This window comes from Cyanistes caeruleus, chromosome 3 (assembly GCF_971803275.1).
Source record: "Cyanistes caeruleus chromosome 3, bCyaCae1.hap1.1, whole genome shotgun sequence".
NCBI classification, from domain to species: Eukaryota; Metazoa; Chordata; class Aves; order Passeriformes; family Paridae; genus Cyanistes; species Cyanistes caeruleus.
This window is the reverse complement of record NC_141703.1, coordinates 54,880,821-54,899,627: the sequence shown is the minus strand read 5'-3', so window position 1 is coordinate 54,899,627 and position 18,807 is coordinate 54,880,821. Positions and strand designations below refer to the sequence as shown.

At 34.6% G+C, this 18,807-nt stretch overlaps 1 long non-coding RNA gene across 1 annotated transcript; it reads left to right on the top strand.

Annotated features, from left to right (window-relative positions):
- Positions 1-5,615: 5,615 nt before the first annotated feature.
- On the top strand, positions 5,616-16,830 carry LOC147654157 (uncharacterized). The gene is made up of 3 exons (XR_015285469.1): positions 5,616-5,940; positions 10,575-10,663; positions 16,640-16,830. It is a non-coding gene; the product is annotated as an uncharacterized LOC147654157 (long non-coding RNA).
- Positions 16,831-18,807: the final 1,977 nt, after the last annotated feature.

The following is an 18,807-nucleotide window of genomic DNA, read 5'->3' as shown; positions in this document are numbered from 1 at the left end:
TAATGACTGTCAACTGATACCACAATAATGACAATACAAGTATAATCAACTATATTATGTAAGGGAAAGAAGTCAACTGTAAATATTTAAAATTAAGTATTTGGGGGAAAAAAATAGTTGGAAGATACCTAATTTTTCTTCTCAAAGGCTTTGCACAATGTATTTAAATAATGTGAGCAGATATAACAGTTTATTTAGAAAAACACAGAACTAGGATACCAATTTGCAATCACTAAAATGGTATTTTTAAGCAGTTTAACCTTCTAGTTTGTTTTGCAATCTTAAGGAGGTTTTTCCTTTAAATTCTAAATTCTGCAGATTTTTAGAACATATAATTGTCTGCTACAGATTACCTCTTCTCTGACTCACATTTCAAAGATCAAATGCAGCAATTATAAGAATTACAGCCAGTGTAATTCTATAAATTGACATTATGCTGTCAGATAAACTGTAATCCATAAGGTTATTAAACCAAACCTTCTGTTTCTGAAGCTATGAAGCACATGAAAAAGAGACAAGCTCTCTTATGCTGTATAAAACCAGGAAAATTTACAAATATTGGCAGCAATGATTGAGACTAATGTTTCTGGAAAATATTTTTATCTATACAAGTTTCAGTGACAAGATTATGTCATTAAGATAAAGCCACTGGCCTATGCAACAACATACTTATGTTCTTCTATGGCTTTAGTTGCTCCAAGGTGTTTAGTCCTTTTCCATCCAGAGTCACCACCTTGAAGACATCAGAAAGTTTAGCTAAAGAATTTTGCAGCAAGATTTAAAAATAACTCAGTAGCACATGCTCCAAACTCATAGTGGATCTCCTCTCTCTACAAGCTTTTTGGAGCTTTGTTGCACTATATTAGGAATGGCGAGAAGTACGACACAAACACTCTGGCTGGGTTGTCCAAGAGAGCTGAGTTTATTATTTCAGTTCTTCTTTTATAGACAGGTCCGAGAGGTAAAACTCTCATTGGTCATTAAAACAACACATCACTATCATTGGTCAATTGGGTACACACCCCTTGACAGTTTCTTGCAAATAAGGAGTCTTCCTTATTCTTTCCCAGGCCAGAGTGAGAAGCTTGTGTGACTTAGTTTCACACAGGCTCTGTGCTCCCTGCCTGCTTTTTGCATTTAGCATCCACAGAGGTTGAATGCAATTTTGCTTGGTTTCTTTTGGTTTCGTTGGTTTTTTCCCTCTAATGAAGATTTGCTTATCTTACTTATCTGTTACAATAAACTCAGGCTTTAGAGTATAGATCTGAGTAACATTGTTAAAAACGTACATAATTTCTATAACTATTTTTAATAATAATATCTTATTAATTCAGCACAAATTTTTCTGATTATTTGAAATCTGCATCTTTCTTCACTTGAAAACATAATAAAATACTGATTTATCATTTTATCAAGATACTTAATTTTATAGGAATTTATTTGTACATACTTGAAATTATTGTTTTCTTGTTTAATATTTTGGAAGTACACCACGGTTAATTTATTTTTCTAAGATATAAAGCACCTTCATCATCTCAGTTCTCTCAGCTCTAACGTTTCTGTTTCTCTCTCTCTCTCTCTTTGATTTGTTTACTTCCTGAGGCTTCAACACTATCATATCAGGAAATGGAAATATGAGGCAGATATTTGTCAGTTCTTTTTATTTTGAGATCAAGGAAAAATTCTATAATCCAGGCCTCTTAGAAGACATTTTGGAATAAAAGGAAAATATACTATTTTTTTTTTTTTCTAAATGTATTTCATGGACATTTCCTTCAGATTTAAAAAAAAAAAAATACTTATTTGTTGACATCATAAAATACTATTTATAATTTCTTACTTGCACAATTCCCAGTATTTAACATATAACCTTGAAAAAAATGAACATGAACTTAATTGATTTCAATTGAAGCTGAGAATTGTGCATGCTGAGTGCTGCATAAATGTCATGATCATTTTTAGATAAGATGCTCACCATCATCCCCGCCTACCTGCGTGCCTAACGTGGTGTCTTTTCTTATGAAAGCTGCAATAGCCCTGGACTTGCAGGGTACAGGCACAAAGTCTGAGATGTTTTTAAGTTCCCTGTTAGAATTAGGTCTGAGTTCAGCAGACACTTTCTGTTCCCTGATTTGCATGGAAAGGAAACAAGCAAATGTGTTGGAGATTGCCATGTGCATGCCGTGCTCCAAAACATATTTCTTGTTGGCAGAGAAGAGACCAGGAGTTCAGAGTACACTGCAGTCACTGCCATCCACTAAGTGCAATGTAAAAATCCAAGCCCAGATATAGCATAATTCTTCTAAAAGCAACTTTGTAGAAGTTATACACAGGTAAGTAGGAATAGTCCACCTTCATATAGCAACCCTGCATTAACATTTAAAAATAAGTTTCTGCATTTATTTAGTACAGTAAAACAAACAAAAAATGTACCAAAAAAAAATTAAGACTACTCAAGTTTTACTTATGTTTAGGACAGTAATTTTACTTGCATTCACTTCGCTTATCTGACAGGTGGGAATCAGAGGTAAACTATTTTATGTCTGACTGAGAAGCAGGTACATTAGGAAGGCCTCGGTTTGTGTTTATTTAATACATAACTATATTCATAATTTCACCATAATTAGCAATCTAATTGCCTATATTAAGGGTATAAATCTGCAAACACTTGTGCATATGAACTCTATTTCAGTCAATATTTCAAGAATAATTGCTTCCTTATTTAGATGTTGTGACATTTTTATCTGATCTTCAGCTGTTTTTGCTTTGTTGTGTATAAATGTTTCAACTGACTTTTTTAAATTTGAAAAGTTTTCCATGATATAAAGTAGGAAGTATATCAAAGAAGGTAATGCATTTATTAATCACCAAAACATTCCTTCAAACAAGCAAGCAAACAAAAAAAACCAAACAACCAATTCTCACATTATCAACAACAGGAATAGAGATCTTATATGACATGGCAGTAGTATTAAACATAGCCTGCTACTCAGTAACCAGCAATTACTGTAAGAGATAGCATTAACCTGGCAGGGTATTTACTTAGCTGATTAATCTCTTTCCATGTTGGAAAAGAACCATTCCCCCTGCAATCCTTGTCTTACCTAATTTTTTTTTAATTAACCACCAATGTTACCTCTTACCATAGTCATTAACAACCTTTAGTGAAAGTACTTCCTAAGGGCCTCTTGAATGTCTAAATACAATATTTTTGCTGTTTTTTTCCTAATACATAGGTCTATTCAGATATTTCAAGTGGACCAGAAATGTGATTTGTGCTTTTTTTGTCCCTATTCTCTTCTGCTTTATGCCTATGTATTTTTTTATTGCTTGAGTCAGCTTTATAAATATTGAATCAGGACTCATTGGTTTGCAATTCTCTGAATCATCCCAAATACCCTGGTAAAAAATAGCACCACTGTTTGAACCAACACGTTTTTTCTCTACTGTCATAACTGTGTGACTGATTGCACATCTTTGTTAGTAACAAAGCCGTTTCATTTTAAGTTCCCCCAAAGAACTCTCAGGTGAGAACCATCTGCTTCTTTGAATGTTTGTTCCTTAATATATCACTTTGAGCTCCATCTGACTTCTCATTATCTGACAACAACTCATCTTCATTACCTGAGGAGAGCAGTTCCAAATCACATATCTTCTCAACTTCCCCATGCTGGAAGTTGACACAAATTAATCATTTCACATCCTTGCAAGATGCTTCTTCTTTACTTCCCTGTTTTCTTTTTTGTTAATCCAAGGGATTCAGAGATGATTTTTTTTTTCCTAAAATGATACCATCAAATTATTGTAATTTGGGTTTTATTATAATATTCACCTTCCCTTTGAATTCTTGTCATTCCTACTTTATATGCCAGTCATTATAGACGTTTCCTTTTTTTTGGTAATATCAATTTCAAGTCAATATGCATGATGAAACACACAGAGACTGAAGTCCAATCACAAAAGAAATATCTACTCTCTGATGGCTATATTTTACTTTCTACAAAAATCCCACTGAGGAGCTTTGGCAGAGTATCTCTCCAAAGCAATTACAAATCTTTATGTGGTACATATAATGCAGTGACAGATCTCTATTAATAAAGAGAAAAAGGAATACTTTTACTTCTTCATCCCTTGGGCTCCAGGAACAACACCATAAACAAAAAAATTGAACTAGCAAACTGTAAAGGTTATTTTTTAACATTCATAACTACATAGTGGAAAATCAAGCTTGCCACATATGTGTTATTTCTCACATAAAACAAATACTCTTCTTGTTAATACGTATCTTACAAAATTTACACCTTTGGCTACAGTCATATACACATCATATACACCTTTGATCCAGTATATGTTTTTGTTGAATGAATCACAAATAACACAATATCAAACCTCTTAGCAAATGTGTTCCATATAATGATTTCTATTAATTTGAAACTCCAGGTCCTTTAGCATGCTGAACTATCTTACCAGGTGTTCTGCATAACTATATATATCATATAATATTACAAGAGCATAAATATAACAAGAACATATACTAGAAATGTCTTGGGTTGAAATTGTTGACATTTGAAGAAAGAACAGGATGTTGAACATAAGTCTGAAAGGAAACAATGTTTTTAAATGTGGAGTGTTACAGCAGACCTCTCATTAGGGGTAGAAATGAGCCAAGACACAGATTCTCATTTAACAACGTGGAAAGGGTCCCAGTTTATTATTCTTTACAGCTTAACCATCCTGACTGCAGCAAGCTCCTACTGTAGGGTCCAACTGCAGCCTCTGACTGCTGGTTATTTCCTGCTGGGCTGTGTCTGCAAGTATCAGTTTGCAGACTCTGACCTCAGGCTTTTACCCAGATGGACCCTGAGTGCAGGCTCCAACTCCATCAGACTGAGACTGACCCCACAGCAGATGTTTTACTGCAGCACCTCTCCTCGTTTTATTCTTCTGAGTGTCTCTCTGGATCATCCCCTCTTCCTCAGGGTTCCTCTACCTCCAAGTTCTAGTTGAGCAGCCGACCCACCCCTTTTATTACACTTTATTAGTGACAGCTGTGACCCATTAAGGGCAAGGCTGTTCCTCTTTCATAATTAGTACAACTGTGATTTATCAGGGGCAAGGTCGCTTTTCCCTTCTTCTACACCTACCAGTGGAGTTGTTTTTAAGTAGATTTCTGCTATCATAGACTTTATTTAATTGTTTGAAATATTCATTGATTGATGTGATTTGTATGTTTTTTTCTAGACTTTCTGCTCTATGTTTTGTCTCTTGTCTTCTAGGTACCTGTTTGTAATTCCTAGGTTTTTTTCAGTCATTTTCATGTTCAAGTTTTTATTTGCCAAGTTCTGTGTCAGGAACATGAGGACAAATCCCTAATTGTACAGAACACTTTTTGTGTGCTGTAAAACACATGCATTATGACTTTTTTTTTCTCATTAGTGATGTATATTTTTAAATGAGACAATGGGAAATGTTTTATTTGGGTTGGTAGGTTGGCTTCTTTTTTTACCTTCCCATTCCTCTTTCCCCGAAGGTCAGCTGTTTAGTTGTTAATTCTGGGTGATAAATCATTCAGAAGTTTTCTAGTCACTAGGGTGACTAGAGACTGTGTCTTTCAGGTTGGTTGTTACCTCTAAGAAGGACATTTTGGGTAAAAATGAATGAAAGTAAGTGAAAGCAATTTTTTGGCTTGCCAAACCAGCCAACGTCTCTTCATTACTACTATGAAACATTATGGATACAGCAACTGTAACTAAACATTGAGGTATTGCACATCTATTTGAAATAGAAAATGAGTATCGTAGGGCTTGCAAGATGTAAAGGCAGTTAGCAGACATCTAAGCCACAGAGGAAAGCTGTAAAGAGTGGAAAGCAAAGAGTGGAAACTATGTCTGCAAAGCCTCAAAGAAATCACCTTACCTCAACCACTTTATAGTGATTCAGGTAAGTATTTCCCATATATTGAGTTTTTATATTATTTTTAAACTCTGATGTACAATGAACTATTGGATACTAGGATTGCTTGCTTATCCAAATTTAATTTGGATCACACCTGATCTAAGGCAGCTGTGATGTAAGTGTGAAGGAAGTTGTATCAATTGACCTTCATAGGTCTGTTCCAATTTCAATTATTTTATGGCTTTAAATTATGGCTTTACCTTTCTCCAAGCTTTTTCAGGTCCAGCGTAAAATCTGAGAATACTAATAATATCTAAAATCATTAACTTTCCTTGAGTTTTTTATTAATAATAACCACTAGTATTTCTCACTTTTTTTTTTTTTTTTTGTCATCAGCTCAAAAACCAAAGCAAAATCAGTGCTTTTTGTTGCTTCAGATAAAAATTATAGAAACATTGAACTGTGTTGGGTATTCACACATTTTTTGTGTTAGAGACTATACATAAAGTCCACTGTTACAGGTTCAGTACCTTGACTGCAGATGTCCTACATCATGCAGGATTTATGATAGAACCAAAGAGAATCCACGTCTAAGCAATCCAACAAGAGCTGAGGGAAATGACAAAATCCTTAACATGAGAGATGTATCTTTCAGGAAGCCAGGAAAGTATTTCCTAACACATTTCAAATAACAACAGACATCTGCCTTCAGGCAGCTGTATCATATCCACGCTACATAAAAAATAATTGTGATTGAGCTTTTACCCATTGTTGAAGAAAAGAGGCTGAAAATCTCTGCCTAAACAAACCAGCGAGTAACTTGCCTAGTAAATGCTAAAGCTGTTTCCTACAAAGGCTATTTTTTTCTGAAGGAAGCCAACTACTCAACAGCAGAGTAAAATAGCTGCAGGTCTGTATACAAGACAAGTATTTTTAAAAACAAGTAAATAAAGACAAAAATGCTAAGATGCACAATTTCCTAGTGTCCTCATAAAAACATTACACAGGAAGTAATTACACAGGAAGACATGATTGGTAAGCATTTTAAGTCCATGCATGAACACATTATTAATCCCATTTCAGTAACCACCTTAAGTCAGATAGACCTAATGTGATCAAATTTGTTAATTTTGCAAGTGTGATATTCCCTTTCAGCTATACTTTTGATCAATTTGATGTGTAGATAAGGCCTGGATAACTCTCTCCTTCTCACTTTCAGGTAATAGATTCACTCTGTAAAAGCTGTAAAGCTGATGCAATATGTTCAATAGAGAATTAACACACTTGGGAGGGAAATAATTAATATACTATGTTTCCTGCAACAGCCTGTATCTGTAGGAAAATAGAACATACCAGTTCTTTGTGCTGCTTTGCATCTTCTAGACTCCAGTGCAAATAGCTCATTTTTCTCCTTTCTCCTATTCCTCACTGTGTCATATTTGATAGTTCACCAATTTCTGCAGTACCCTCACACTGCAGGAATTGGAAAAGCAGTACTGGTGCTCTTCAGAGCTTATACTGCTTCAATTATTCTGGTGTATTGTGACCCTCATTTTGCACCATGTACACAAATTTCTTATTGCCTTAGCTGATTTCTAGTGACCTGACCCAAAATCAAAATGCAACCTGAACATTTAGGCTGAATCCATTCTTTTCATGCTTATGTTGTGCTTGCTCTCATTCTCAATATTGCTCCGGTGAGCTTCAGTACATTCACTGTTCAGTATTTTCTCACTTTCTAAGCAAAAGTAGTTAAGTACTGTCTTAGGTTCAGCAAAGGTAATGTACATTCAGTAAAAATAAAAAAAGTACCGGTTACATAAAATCATATTTTCCTACTATTATATAATATTCTGTAGTCAAAGCCATGCAGGACAAACTCCTAAACAAGGCTGCAGAGTGGTAAAGAGCATGCATTTTACTTTATGTGAAAGTAATTTTCCAATTATATATTTCCTTTCTCATTTCTCTATTGTCTTAGAAAACTTTGCAAAGAAATAGTCACATGTAAAATTCAAAAGGATGTAGAATATTTTTTCTGACTGATTGTTAAATAGCAATAGGACAAGAGGACATATTCTTAAGCTGCCCCAAGGGATGTTTAGGTTGGATATTAGGAAGAATTTCTCCATAGAAAGGGTGATTAGATATTGGAATGGGCTGTCCAGGGAGGTTTTGGAGTCATCATCTGTGGAGATGTCCAAGGAAAGACTTGATGTGGTAACCAGTTGGCTGCATGCCATGGTCTCGTTGAAACTGTGGTGTTAGGCCATAGGTTAAATTTGATAATCTCAAATTATTATTTGCTAATAAATTAATTTCTGATAATCTCAGAAATCTTTTCCAACCTGAATGATTCTGTCTTTTTTTTAAAAAAAAATAATTCTAGTAAGCATATATTGCACAGGATAAGTGTTTAGATGTAAGGACTTCACAAGTTATAATTCAAGGAAGTAGTTCTAATAAACTTAAAAAATGTACAGTAGCTATTGCTACTGTAAAATTACAATTGCAGAGTCAACACTATAAAACGATATATGTTGTACAACTTTTTTTCCTTATTTTTTTTCTTTGCAGAATATGAGGCTTATATGATATTCATGTAGCTTCCCTATTTCCTCATAACCCAAATACACTTCATGTCTCTAACTCCCTGTCCATCCAAATCTCTTCCTCATAATCTTAAATACAATCTTCTTCCTTATAATCTTAAATCTTCTGTTGCACTCAAATGCATCTTTTGTCTGCACCAGGGCAACAGAGAGAAGCAGTAATGACATGTGTACTCAGAAGCAATCAAGTATACAGCTTACTAACTGAGTCATGCCAACACATCAAATATACTTCATCTCTTTCTAACACAAAAGGCTCTTCAATTAATTTCCTTGTTACAGGCATTGGGAATTGGATATTGCCATTCCTTGATGTGAGTCAGGAGGCAGTAAAATCTCATCTGCACATTTGAGTGATACTTAGCTAAACCATCTCATTACTGTGGGTTTTTAAACCATGCATTTTTCTTTCAAAATTTTGCTTCAAAGCAATAGCTTAATTCAGAAGGGAACATAGGTAGTGTATCTATCTGAGGCTAATACTAAGAAAGACACTTGCTCAAATCCTAAAAATTCAGCTTTAGTTGCTGCCTAAATCTGCCAATACCTAAATATCTAAATTCATGAGTTCTGTATCCCTTGAGATTATAGTGTTTTTTTGCCCCTATAATCTTCCATATTTCTGCTCCTGGACAACACTTACTATCAGCTGACCAGGTTCCAAAACCCATCAGGACTTAGAAATTTACTATTTTTATTCTGAATCAGACTCCAACATAAGTTTTCAATGCCAAACTCACATAAGGACAAAGACAAGACTTAATAGTCTATTAAGGAAAAGTTGAGAACAGGTATAAAAAAAAACCAAACCAGATTAGAATTCTTGTGCTCTAGCTATATGCATCCAGTACTTACTAGAAACTAGTCACTGGGAGATAATCTCTTTTCATAACCAGCAGAGTTCATTTTTAGAAAGCAGTTAATCTGATTCAGTTTGGATGATAACCTTTAAATTAATGTAAATTGTTCCTTTGAGATAAATATGAGGGTCTGATACATTCTAAAGATCACTAACAACCCTACAAACGACAGTCCAAAGTAAGGTCCTTTTGAGCCCTCAGATCCCAGAAGATAAGGGATTACTGAGTATGTCTCAAACACTGATAACCAGATGGCTGAGAAGCCAGCCAAGGGCTGTCAGTAACAACGGGCAAGAATTGTGGGTAATAGTCAAGGACTGTTGGTATTAACATGCTGTGAGAACGAGTTTTGGCTGGAGAAGGGAGCCAGGTGGGGATAGGGCAGCACTTTTCCATGAGAAAGAAAAACAGTGCAGTACAGCCCAAGCTCAGGAATGATTAGTGGATGTAGATATAAACTATACAGTGGGATTGGGACCACCAAAGACCCCCAAAGCCCTCTGACTCCTTTTCAGACGGCCCTAAAAGAACAGACTATACGACAGACTACAGCATAGAAAGCAGGAAACCTGTCTTTGAGGTGGAGAAACTTGTCCATATAAAGGTACCCCCATGGCCCAGGCAGTGCCCCTGGGCCCTGAACATCTCATCACCTGGACCAAGTTAACTGGATTGCTGATTATCAGCTGGATTGATGCTGAAGCCAGAACTGGCATCCCCTCAGCTGGGTCAGTTCTGAGACCAGGCTCAGCAGCCCCATCAGCTGTATTGAAGCTGTAAAAAGGGCTAATGATTTCTTTTTTTATCCTCTCTTTTTCTCCTTCTTTTCCTCTTTTTTTTTTTTCTCTTTGCCTTTCTTTAGCCCATTTCTCCCTTTTTAATTAACCTCTTTATTTTTTCTTTTCCCTTTCACTGTAACCTTTTGTCCAAAACCCACTGACATCTGCCTATACAGTAGATCAGAGACTATCAGACAAATTTCCATGCCATGGGTATAATTTGCTAACTAAACACTCTGAGTGTTTGTGGATCCTCTGACCTTCATAGCTCCTTTTGGCTAATGAGCATTTTTTAATCTTAAATGTTTCCTTCCTTTAAGGGGGGTGGGGTGGGTCATCACACTATGGTTTCTAAAGAGAGATATAAAGGTCAAGCTTGTGTTTAGAAGATGAAGAACATAACAAGCACCAATGCATTTTACCCCTAGGTTTTCTTTCTTCTCTGCCTTATTTGGAACAACTGAGAAAGGACATCCAACCCATGGTGCAAATGATCTATTTAACATTAGTCTCTAAGGTACTATGAGCTAAATGTCTTAATAATTAAGTTGTGTAACATTTCTCTAAAGAAAGAAATACAGACTGGGTAAAGTTGAAGTGGTGAGTGGCTGAGGAAAGTATGAGTGGTTCTACAGTCTGGTAGTTTAGATAACAACCAGTTGAACATCTGGACTAATTTCTTTGTTTTGCTACTCTCATATATTCCAGTGGAACAGCTTCAAGAAAAAACAGCTTAAAAAATCTTCGTTTAGGATGTCTGTTCCAAACATGGCAGTGGAAATATCTGCTCCTATGTCTGCTATTCCACAAGACTAGTTGTTCTAATCAACAGGTTAAGGCCTCAGCCTTATGTTTTTAGGGGTCTAGGAAAGAAGTCTGGCCCAAGAGAACAGACAGGAATCCCCAGGTTTTTGCCCACAACTGCTGATATCTATGCTAGATATCTACTGCTGTAACGAGGTAGAGAATAAGTCTTTTCCTTCTCTGCGGCAATTTGTTTCTTCCAACTTTCCATTGTTTAATTTCATAACTTCTGTGAAATAGACAGGAATGTTTTCTAGAATATGAGTCGGTATTGTGCAGAAATATTAAGTTCACCACTAGAGAACTGCACTAAGTCCTGAAGAGACATGGAACTTGTTTGTGTTTTTCCACCAGTCCCAGTTATCGGTGTACACAGAAAGTGTCAGGAGCTTAATTTCTCCTTCTATAGATAGGCATTGATCCTTGGCAGCTTACTGCTTGAACAACGTACAACTTGGCAATAGATTTCATAAAGTGAAAATATGCCCAAAAAATAGGCTCTGCCGTGTCTAAAATCTTCCATGGAATTAATCTAAGCAATTTGAAACTGCTTTGGTTAATTCTTCCTATGAGGAGAAACAACTTGCTGTTTAATGAGGTATCAGGGGAAGCAGAAAGATTATTATATTTTTTTCAAAAAAGTCCAAAGTGCAATTCAGAAAAGGGTGGGAGGTCTTTCAACCATATTTTATTTATGGCTTTCATCAAAAAAACAACTTTTTATATCAAAGGGTCATGCCTCAAAGCACAAGTAAATATTTCATTAACAGGGCTTATGTAATGTCTACTAAGATCTGCATCATGCAGAAGAGAAGGAAACAAAAGATTCAAACTGAGACTAAAGAAAAAACTACTTATCTCTAAAGCTACACAAAGATACTATTTTAAGTTATCTTTTTGAAACTTGATTTGATAAATTTGTTTTAAGCAAATACATTGATAAAGTCTGAACAATTTATTTTATGACTGCCTAAATAAAACATTCAAATATACCAGCCTGTCCTTGCAAGTTTCAAGGTTACCTACAACAGATTAGAGCTGTCAAGCCTCATGATGCTTATTATATATTGTTTCTCTTAAGGTTTCCTATGAAACTGTTAGCCTTTTCCTTTGACATTTCCTGTTCTGCATGGTTGAATGCACTTATAAGCCACATATTGCTTTGAAAATAGTCTAAGTAGTGTTCAGGTTAAGTTAATTGCTAACAAGTTACACTTATTGAATTGCCTTTGTTTACACAGTGAAAGAATATTGTTATCCTTGGTGGTTTCAATAGTTTCCTTTCAAGTAGCTCATGTATGAGCATATTAATTATTTTTTTCTTAATAGAAGCATTGACAAATTGTGTTCTGGATACTAATAATGTAGTTTAAAAATAATAAAAATAAATGTAATAAGAACGGCTTAAATATTTGTTTCATTGAACAGGGAAAAAATATTTCAAGGTACATTTTGCCTGACCATTCTGTAAAAAGATACCTCTAGGGAGACTAATAAATTTCTATAAATTAATTTGCAAAGAATGGAATAAAGTAAACAATCAGGAAAATAAATGGGGGGGAAATAGCTAAACATAATAAAATGATATTACTATTTATAAATACTGCAGATTTATAAAATTATATCCATTATTATTTTTAAGCACATATTTACTGTTGTCTCATTTTTAGTATTTGCTTGGCTAAATATTTTTATATCTTCCTTACAGCTAATGAAATCTTTAAATCCATCAGAATTGTGTAACTGATGTATTAATTTTTTGAAAAATAAAACGTCACATTAGAATTTTCCATAGAATGCTATAGCTAACAACTAAGTTGAATAGCTATGTTAACTACATCTACAAAATTTATGCTCCTAAGACAGAGTATCACAGTGCAGCTACTCAATTGCTAATCTGAACTGTAAACTGAATTTCTGTAGTTGATAGTTAGATAGCAATATACTTGAATCAGACCTCTCCTTGGCTAATTTTCCTGATATGAAAGCATGCTATCTGTCTTGCAGTGTAATGAAAATATGGAGATATTTCTGTTAAGGATTTACATTACATTTACTTGGTCTCAATGGCAGCAGTGCACTAAATGGATTGTTAGTACAGTAAATGAAAAAGTGTATTTGTTGCTTTCATAAAGCTTTATAGAATATGAAATACTTTTGTAGAACTTTCATAACCCTCCACATCTCTGCAAGAGGCCAGTTGGCTGGTGTTAAAAGAATGCATAAATTTTCTACATTGCTTCCCCTAGAGTGTGTGGCAAGAGTTCAATATTTGCAGCTGACTCTATTTAGTAGACAATAATTCAGAATGGAAAATTACACAATACATACAGGTTGACACAGTTTAACATAATTGACAGTTTGCTGAGGGACATCCTGGCTGGACTAGCTTGCACAGGGAATAGCTGTCTAGCTGAAGGTTAGGCTAAGGGCACCTATGAAACCATGAGATGCAAAGGTACAGCAGCTTTGCAGAGAGATTGTCTCTCTCTTGACCTCATTGCAATAAATACAGAGCATCCTATATTCACTCTCTGGGCACTTAAGTAGCGTAAAAATACAAACAACAAAATGTAAATGCTCCTTTTATTGGGATATAAAACTATCTTGTGAGATATTAAAGTACTCATAACACATTTGTAATGTTTCTAAAATGCTATAGTATTATTCAGGATTTGACAGCTGGATAGTGCAGCAACAGCATGAACTGAAAAACACATAGCACCTCTTGTTCTAAGTTTATCTTAATAATATATGTACACTGTTCATATACGAGCCTTACTGCAGTAATATTTTTGTGCCTTTTGACAGTACATAAAAATGGTAAAAAGAAACGTAAAAAGCTGAGAAACATAGCAAGTGCTATCATTTTGAAATATGTTGCTGTATTTTATCTAAGGAAGGAGTGTAGAGAAGAACCTTGGGCCAAGGTTTAACAGCAGCTTACAAAGAAACCAGCTGTTCTAACAAATATGACAGGAATTATTTAGGCTATGTTTTTAGAGAAATTGTTAGCTAGAGATATTTAATAGCTACATATATAGTAGATCTGGGTGGATGAAAAGCTGTTGTTGTTGTTGCTGTTTCAATTCTTTTAGCAATAATCTCAGCTTCAGAATGTTCAGTATGGAATTCCAAATGTTTATTAAAAAAAAGAATTCACTTGATAGTTCCAGTTATGAGCTGAATCAAGCCCCTTATTTGATAGTCCCTTTATTTCAAAGAAAGAAATGTATCTTAGGGTCTGTGTTCTTGGAATAGAACAGTAGTTCAAGAAGGGTAAAAGATATTGTTGAAAATGTCTTACTGTCTCTTACTTCGAAATTCAGTTATCTGAATTATTTGCACATAATGTGTCTAAATACAGCCCAGTTTTAAAAAAGAAAATAGCACATTGATAAAGACAAAGGGAGTGAAAACAAATTCAGGGGGTCTTAGGTAATTGCTCACTTAATTAAATACTTTAGTAGTTCTAAAGGAGTGTTTTCTTGAATTATGATTTGGGATCAGTTTTGGTTTTTTCTATCACTGATTTATATGTCATATAGTTTCAGGGATCAGAGCCATAATTAAAATTCTGAAACAGGAAATAAAACCCCAGAGTGTGTAAATGGAAGAGGGAAATTTAAAAAAAAGACAAAAAAAATTTAAAAATTAAAAATTAGGTGTTCAGTCTCTTGAAGCAAATAGTACAACTTCCAGAGATATTAGTAAAACAAGAACTTCACTGGTTACACTATACTGAACAGTCTGTTTGGCAGAACTTAAAGCTTTGATACAATTACCGGAATGAGTAACTGAGAGTGTGACTGGCACATAATAAAATAAAAAAAGTCCTTGTATTTTCACTATGCCGTAGTATTTAATTCAGCTCTCCTAAATGTATTCTAGATGCATTTTCATAAAGTAGCAAGGGATGTTTTCTTATCACATTAATAGAAATTTATTTAATACCTCAAAATCTATTTTCTAACAGAAAAACTATTTTCTTATGCAAATAAGGGATATGTGTGATCATCTCCACCAGACAAAAATTGAAAACTCAAAAAAAATTATGAATAAAAATATTTATATGTACATGTTAGTGTTATGTTTCTCATGCAGAAGAAAGAAATAGTACATGTTTTTAATATATGGAAATATTTTGTATACAAAGTTTTACTTGAACCTGTTAAAATTCAGAATTTCAGAGGTTTAAATTTCCAGTATACAGGATAAGCAAATAATTTAGGAAGTGCTCCTAGGAAATGAGTTGTGTATGTATAGAGAAAAAATTAAAGGGATCTTAGTTACAAATTCTTTCAGTGACTGAAAAAAAAAAACCCAAAACATGACAATTGAGGATTGCATATCATCTAAAAGACTCTTCTAATCTAAATTATTTTTCAAATTTTTTGTTCTATGAAAAGAATTCAGTCAAATAAAATAAATATTTGATAGCCCCTGTACTACACAGTTTCATGGAGTCCTAAGGACTCTTTTTGGAAAGTATCACTTTAAATTTAATCAGGCCACAAGAAAAACATGTTTATGTGAGCCATTCCTTCTTAGTTATCAGTTATCTGACTACAAGTTATCTTGGAGCAAGGCCCTTGTGAACTGTTAGGACAAAATCAATAGCTGAGGAATACATTTTCTGTATTGCAAGATTACTCAAAGATGTCTTGAGAGATCCAGGGACTAATTCATTCACCCTCTGCTGTGGGAATATAATCAGTTACTCATAATTGCCAGTCTTATGAAATTTTCCTCTCATACTGAATTCCTGACTCAGCTGTAGTATTTATTCAACAGAAAGATAAGTAGTAAGGTAATCAGCTCTCTCCAGAAATCTCTAAAGCAATTACATAATTGTTTGACGTATTTGATATCTCATGCAAACAGAGGTGTTCAGTTCTAGACAAGCTAGGCAAACTTTGATGTTCCTGCAGGTTATAGATGCTTTCACTACACATCAATATATTTTCAGTAGAAGAGAACAATATAGAAGAATTAAGAAAAATCCAGTTTAATCAAAAACAGCTGAATAATTGCAGGAGCATCTGCTAAAGCAGAATTTTCAGTTAGATTTACTACTTTTCCATTTATTTACCTCTCTTTTTCTATTATTTGTATATCAGTCATAGAGATTCTGAAAAGCAAATGTATCCCCCACCTACATTGTTGCCATTTCTTATAGAATTGCATCAGAATATTAAAAAAAAAAAAAACAACAACAAAACAAACACTACTTGGTGGAAATATCCTTTACTTGGAAAAATAGCTGAAAAATACTCCTTTCCAAACATTAAAGCATGAGGAAATGAGATATTGATAGAGACCAGGGGCAGCAAAAGAACAAAAATGATTTTTACCTGTAATATGAAGTTAATTGGAGACTCTGACATTGAGACACAAACCTGAGTATAGTATTCCAAGAATCAAGGTTCTGGAGAAGAAAGAACCTATACTCTGAAAAGAATTTGGCAGAGATTTTTCAAATGCGATTTAAACCTGCAAGATTAACTGCTTTTTGTGCCTTCAAAATCTTTTCTCAGATTACTAAAATAAACAGGTAAAACTGAATATATTCACAAGGAATCACAACAATTAAATTATAAAATGAATTAATCTCTTTACAGAAATTAATTTCTCTTTATGGAAATTTCTCTTCCTGAGCACTAAAGAGGATGCCTCTTTTGTCTTTCAGGTTTTCTCTACTGCCCTCCATCCACTCTTCAGATTTTAAGATTAAGAAGTCCTTTCTTTTTTGCTATCTTGAACAAAAGGTTAGGAATTTGTTTACTTAGCTGCAACCTTCTCTAAACAATATGCTGCAATTTTTTACGAATGAAATACAAAATGTAGGTGGAATATGCTAAATAAAAGAAATAATAAGCATTATTATTGGATTGAGTGAATCTATAATATAGACATGCTGCATTTCTGTATTGGAAACTCTTTCCAACATGACTAGCATGATAACTATTCCTGAGTATATGCAGCAAAATATTTCCCTATTTTGATAGATCTGTTTATGAAATCCTATCCAATAACTTTATATGTTTGAGGGCATGTCAACACAGCCTCCAAAAGTATTTTTTTAACAAGAATGTCAGCAGCAAAGTCACAATGCTTAACCATGTCTACACAGCAGAACTTATTGTGTAATTACCTTTGAGTATAGTTTTCTATGAATTTTTTCCTTTTTAAAGTCATTTTAATATTGATTCCCTGTACAGAATTTTCCATAGGGACACCAACTTCTGAACTGCTAGAAACTACAATATGATATTGATACACTTTTTCCATATAGATATCTATATATGTGTGTGTGTGTGAATCTCTTCAAAACATCACAGAGGTGATTTGGATTTATCAGTTACATTTTTCAGTTAAGCAAAAGTACCGAAAAAACTAAGGACTTCTATTGTAGTCAGAACTTTTTTCTATTTTCTTTGCAGCAGTTTTATATATATTTGAGAGAAAATGTGAATGATTTTTTTCATTCCAAAAAATATGAAAAAACAAAATGTTGTAGGAGTTCTAACATTACAAAGTCAAGCTTTGAAAAAACATAGTGTGTGAATGGCTGCATATATATCTAATAAGTTCCCAACTCTTGTCCTAAAATATCCATTATGATACATATTTTCTTTGCATGCACCTTTTTTCCCCCTAGGAACCCTGTTCCATAAGTATTCAGGATAGCCATTGCTCACTGAGTAGGTACAAGTGATTTTTGAAATCCTCCTCTACAGCTTCTGTCTACATAGACAGTTTCTGTCTATACAGTCTCTGTTTACAGAAAGCTATCTCAGAAGATTCTCAATTGTTTTATTACCAAATGTTTAAACTCCTCTCTGAATACAGCTTTTCATTTGGTTGCTGTATTTTCTGTATTGCTCTTTGTACAAGTGTGCTGGGGTAGAGTTACTTTGCTCACAGTGGCTGGCATGGGGCTGAGTTTGAATTCGTACTGAACACAGTGTTGATAGAAAAAAGATGGGGTTTTGTTGTTGCTGAGCAGGGCTTGCACAGAGCCAAGGCCTTTGCTGCTGTTCGTAGTGCCACCCTGGCAAAGGGGCTGAGGGTGCCTGGGAATTTGGGAGGAGACACAGCTAACCCCAACTGACCAAACTGACATCAAGCCATATGAAGGGGAGAAAGAAGGAAACAGGAGTAAACACTCAGAGTGATGTTTTTATAAGTCACCGCTGCACGTAACAGGACTCTGCATTCCTGGAGATGGCTGAACACTTGCCTGCCCATTTTTCCTTTCCTTGCATACACAGCTTTTTCTTTCCTATTAAACTGTCTTGAACTCAACCCACAAATGTTCAGTTTCAATTGAACAATTTTCAATTTTCATTTTCAATTCTCTCCCCAGTCCTGCTGGTGAGGGAGTGAGTGAATCACTATGGTGGCTTGGTTGCTGTATGGGTTCAAACCAAGATAAGAGGGTAGTTCCAGTCTTCTTTAAGAATCAGCTCTCTGGCAAAAGTAAAGGAACATAAGGACTGGTTAATTTTGGGCTGTAAAAAAAAAATAGCAGGAGGTTTTCTTCTCATTACTGAGTAGCAATTAAGACTGCAAAACAACTGGCAATTCCTAGCCTGGCAATTCCTTCTAAGACTCTTTTGAGGCAGTTTATCAATATTCTTTCAGCTTTTCTCAACTACTTTATCTTGCCTGTTGGTTCACTTCTGAGCTGGGCTATGTTACAACTAGAATCTGGGGAAGAAGCAATTGATAAATGACCACATTTGAGAGTGGGAAACTTGGCCTTAGGAACTGTAAATTCTCCTCCTGCAGGAGGATTGCTTCTCCAGTACCAAGAACAGATCTTTGTTAGAGGAGATTCCCATGATCAGTTCA